Raw genomic sequence first — 5,295 nt, 5'->3', positions numbered from 1 at the left:
GTATTGGTAATCTCCTCATATAGTTGGGCCAATAACAGATGATCTTTTCTAAACACTGTTTAAAGGATTAAGCATGTAATCCTCTAAAGAGCAATCATTGATGTTTTTAGCTAAGCTGCACTTTAGCCATTAATTGAGAGGCTTATCACATACTTGACCAATGGCATTTGTAACATTTTCCCCAGTGTTACGATTTGTAATAATAATAGCACCGATCAAGCATTAATTATGTAACAAACACTATTTTAAACACTTTGCTTGGGTTAGCCCATTTTGTATTTACAACTGGATAAGATAGGTGCCAATCATGGGAGATAAGGCATAAAAGTTAAAATAAGTAGGGGTATCAATACCATTATTAGTATTGTTAGTAATATGCTCAAATATGGACTTAGATCTCAAAATAAAATTTAAAAATTGAATTTCAAACAACTGCTTCATTTTCCACTCAAGAATCTATCTACATAAAAGTTCCTACCATGTCTTTGGGACATAGATGCTTAGTGTTTGGGGCAAAATAGGAAAATACTTTCATGAATTCAAAACATAGCTTCCTTCTTAAGAAAGCACATAGTTCAAACTTTGCAGCAGTCAATATATATATATATCCTCTACACTATGTAAATTTGAGTATGGTTTTACTATTAGAAAATATAAGAAACAAGGGCACCTAACCCTAGAAAGCATTACAACAACTCGCAAAGAAGAATAAAGTTTGGACTACTATGATTTTTTGTATGTTCTAAAAGATATTTGTACTTCAAATACTTTTAAAATCATATTAGCTTTATAAAAGTCTATTTTATCCACCCCCAAATCTTCCTTTCCCCACTCTAAACCAATCAACTCAAGGTCTTCAGGGACTGCCAATTTGGAATATCCTCTGGCCTTGACAATTGGCAGCTGGGATCAATCAGTTCATAAAATCCAACTTGTCAGCTAAAACTAGTCATATTTTTTAAGCAAGACAATCTGTTAAACAGCTTAGGTCGTAAATCCATGAAAAACATTTGCAAAAACACATTTTGTGCTTGCTCTTCGTAAGTTCTGAGGCTACAGATGTTACAGAGACCGCCATTCTGGAAACTCTCCCAACCATCTATTATCCTTCTCTGAAAATTTGAAGGTATCTCCTGGGCTCCACAGCCAGCAGCAGACCAGCTTCTGATAGCCATGGGTGGGAACAGATATTCTCAATGTGGGAAGAATCCTTGCTTCACCTCGGGCAGTTACATAGTAGTTTCTATCTGATGTGCAATTGATCCAGTTTATCATAAGCCAATGTCATCACTGTGCAATTAGGTTAGCTTCCAGTACTGGCTGTGTCCTAAGAGGAAAAATTTATTGTACAGATTTCAAAGCAATTGCAGAGGTTATAAAGCTAAGTGATCTTAGGCAAGACACATCTTCTCAAGCTTCAATCTACCTCATAGTAAAATAAGAGGGCTGGAAAAACCAAACTCCAAGTTTCTTTCCAATTCTATAATTCCATGACTCTACTTCTTACCATCACTTTTACTTAGCAGGAAGCCAAAGATACTCCCACACCACTGTCAGCATTTATAGGTCCAGGATCATAGTGGGTCGGTCCCTACAGAACATCATGCCACAAATAATGGTGGCTTAAATGATTATTTTTATCAGACTTTATTTAATTCAACAAACTGTGGGCAGGTTTCAAAAGAGATAAAGATTATCAGTACCTCTCGACACCATAACATCTTGACATTTCCTACCATTACCATTTAGTGGCAAATACACATTAGGCAAAAGATCACTCTCCTTGGCATTATTCTAAGTAAACATCAATTACTGATGATGCCTTTTCTCCCAGTCAAGCCAAGACCAGTCTCAAAATCCTCAGTCTTTTTTTTTTTTAAGATTTTATTTATTTATTCACGAGAGACACACACACACACACACAGAGGCAGAGACACAGGCACGGGAAGAAGCAGGCCCCATGCTGGGAACCTGACATCGGACTCATCCTGAGTCTCCAGGATCATGCCCTGGGCTGAAGGCGGTGCTAAACCACCACCCAGACTGTCCTCAACTCAGTCTTCTACACAGCTACCACCAATTATTCAGAATTGGCCTGGCTTTCTGCCCCTGGACACCGCTGAGTAAGCATCGTTAAAGTCTCCCCTCCTACTGCTGTCATGTCTAGGTCAGAGTCTCCCAAAGATCCTGAGCAGCTGCAGAAACTCTTCATTGGAGGTTTGAGCTTTGAAACAACCAATGAAAGTCTGAGGAGCCATTTTGAGCAATTGGGAATGCTTACAGACTGTGTGGAAATGAGAGATCCAAACACCAAGCACTCCAGAGGCTTTGGGTTTGTCACGTATGCCACCATGGAAGAGGTGGATGCAGCCACAAATGCAAGGCCACACAAGGTGGATGAAGAGTTGTGGAACCAAAGAGGGCTGTCTCAAGAGAAGATTCTCAAAGACCTGGTGCCCACTTAACTATGAAAAAGATTTTTGCTGATGGCATTAAAGAAGACACTGAAGAGGGCAGCCCAGATGGCTCAGCGGTTTAGCGCTGCCCTCAGCCCAGGGCCTGATCCTGGAGACCTAGGGTGGAGTCCCACATCGGGCTCCCTGCATGGAGCCTGCCTCTCCCTCTGCCTGTGTCTCTGCCTCTGTGTGTCTCTCGTGAATGAATAAATAAATAAATAAATAAATAAATAAATAAATAAATAAAATCTTTAAAAAAGAAGAAGAAGAAGAAGAAGAAGAAGAAGAAGAAGAAGAAGAAGAAGACGACAACAACACTGAAGAATATCATCTAAGAGATTATTTTGAACAGTATGGAAAAATTGAAGTAATTGAGATCATGACTGACCGAGGCAGTGGCAAAAAGAGAGGTTTCGCTTTTGTGACCTTTGATGACCACGACTCTGTAGACAAGATTGTCATTCAAAAATACCATACTGTGAATGGCCACAACTGTGAAGTAAGGAAAGCCCTATCGAAGCAAGAGATGGCTAGTGCTTCAGCCAAAGAGGCCAAGGTGGTTCTGGAAAGAAACTTTGGTGGTGGTGGTGGTGGTGGTGGTAAGAAACTTTTGGTGGGAATGACAACTTTGGTAGTGGAGGGAACTTCAGTGGTCAAGGTGGCTTTGATGGCAGTCGAGGTGGTGGTGGATACGGTGGCAGTGGGGATGGCTATAACAGATTTGGTAATGATGGAAGCAACTTTGGAGGTGGCGGAAGCTGTAACGATTTTGGCAATTACAACAATCAGTCCTCAAATTTTGGACCCATAAAAGGAGGAAATTTTGGAGGCACAAGCTCTGGCCCCTATGGTGGTGGAGGCCAATACTTTGCCAAACCACGAAACCAAGGTGGCTATGGCGGTTCCAGCAGCAGCAGCTATGGCAGTGGCAGAAGGCTTTAATTACTGCCGGGAAACAAAGCTTAGCAGGAGAGGAGAGCCAGAGAAGTGACAGGGAAGCTATAGGTTACAACAGATTTGTGAACTCAGCCAAGCACAGTGGTGGCAGTGGTGGGCCTAGCTGCTACAAAGAAGACATGTTTTAGACAATACTCATGTATGGACAAAAAACTCAAGGTCTGTATTTGTGACTAATTGTGTAACAGGTTATTTTAGTTTCTGTTCTGTAGAAAGTGTAAAGCATTCCAAGAGGTTTTTTTTTTAAGTATTTTTTTTAATTTTTATTTATTTATGATAGTCACAGAGAGAGAGAGAGAGAGAGAGAGAGAGGCAGAGACACAGGCAGAGGGAGAAGCAGGCTCCATGCACCGGGAGCCCGACGCGGAATTCGATCCCGGGTCTCCAGGATCGCGCCCTGGGCCAAAGGCAGGCGCCAAACCGCTGTGCCACCCAGGGATCCCCCAACAAGAGGTTTTAATGTAGGTTTGTTTTTTTGCACCCATGCTGTTGGTGGCTAAATGTAATAGTCTGATCATGATGTTGAATAAATATGTCTTTAAAAAAAGGGTGGGGGGGAATCCCTGGGTGGCTCAGTGGTTTAGCGCCGCCTTCTGCCCAGGGCATGATCCTAGAGTCCTGGGATTGAGTCCCACATCGGGCTCCCTGGGTGGAGCCTGCTTCTCCCTCTGCCTATGCCTCTGCCTCTCTCATGAATAAATAAATATTAAAAAAAAAATTAAAAAATAAAATAAAAAGCATTGGCCTGGGTGAAGAGTACAGTTAAGATTCTGACCTACTACACTAATTAGTACCAATCTAAACCCAAATGCTGTCTGTAAATCTCTAGCTGGATATGTCCTGAGACGTACATTCAACTCCATTCATATTCCTCCAACAAAGCATCTCCTTTTCTCTCTACACTCCTATTTTTTAAAATGGCAAAACCAGTAACACAACCTTCCAAATGAGATAATAATTGCCTCTTCCTTACATCTAATCAACCAACTTCAAATTTTTCTTCCTAGGTAGTAGTTTTCACATTTATTGTCTCCATTCCAAATAACACTTCCCTTGCTGAAAACTTATTACTTTTCTTCAAACATATTGTGATGAGCTATTTAAGTTACCTTGTCAATGGTCTTGAGAATACCATATTTCCCTAACTTAAAAATTGAATAAATCCTAATGCATATGAGCACAACAGCCTCAGGTTATTCAAACAACTTACATGGCACCTCAGAGTTTCATAAGTATGTAAAAGCTGCCTTTTTGACCTACTCTTGGAAATCAGATAGTAACATCTCTGCTATACTCTATTGCACAAAGTAGTAACAAGCCCACCCACTGCAAGAGAACCTTGAGGGAAGGAATGACAAAGAATTTATAACCATGTTTTAAAAACATGGTACCCGCCTCTCTTTTTCACATATTATGATCTAGAAAAAAAATGAACTAGTAATTCCCCAATTATTGCCACTACACATGCTGTCTTCTCAGCATGGGATAGTGTGATGGTTAATTTTACATGTTGGCTTGAATGGGCCACAAGATACCCAGGCAGCTGATTAAACAGTATTTGTGGATGTGTCTGTGAAGGTGTTCCAGAAAAGATCAGCATTTGAATCAGTAGACTTAGTAAAACAGAAGGCCCTTCCCACTGTGGGTGGGCATCATTCAATCCATTGAGAGCCTAAATAGAACAAAAAGGTAAAAGAAGGTTGAATTAATTCTGCCTGACAACTGGGCTAGGACATTAATCTTCTCTTGCCATTGGCACTTTTGGTTCTCAGGCTTTTAGATCCAGACTAGAACTTTTGCTGTCAGCTCTCCAACTCTCAGGCCTTCTAACTACACCACCGGCTTTCCTGGGTCTCCAGTTTGCAGATGGCTGATTGTGGGA

The 5,295-nt window shown here is 41.0% G+C and overlaps 1 pseudogene; it reads left to right on the top strand.

The window, feature by feature from the left end:
• The first annotated feature begins 2,159 nt into the window (after window positions 1-2,159).
• Window positions 2,160-3,475, top strand: LOC125753006 (heterogeneous nuclear ribonucleoprotein A1-like; annotated as a pseudogene).
• Window positions 3,476-5,295: the final 1,820 nt, after the last annotated feature.

The sequence above is a fragment of the Canis lupus genome, chromosome 19, assembly GCF_003254725.2.
Source record: "Canis lupus dingo isolate Sandy chromosome 19, ASM325472v2, whole genome shotgun sequence".
NCBI lineage: Eukaryota > Metazoa > Chordata > Mammalia > Carnivora > Canidae > Canis > Canis lupus.
This window is presented reverse-complemented; position numbering and strand designations above follow the sequence as displayed.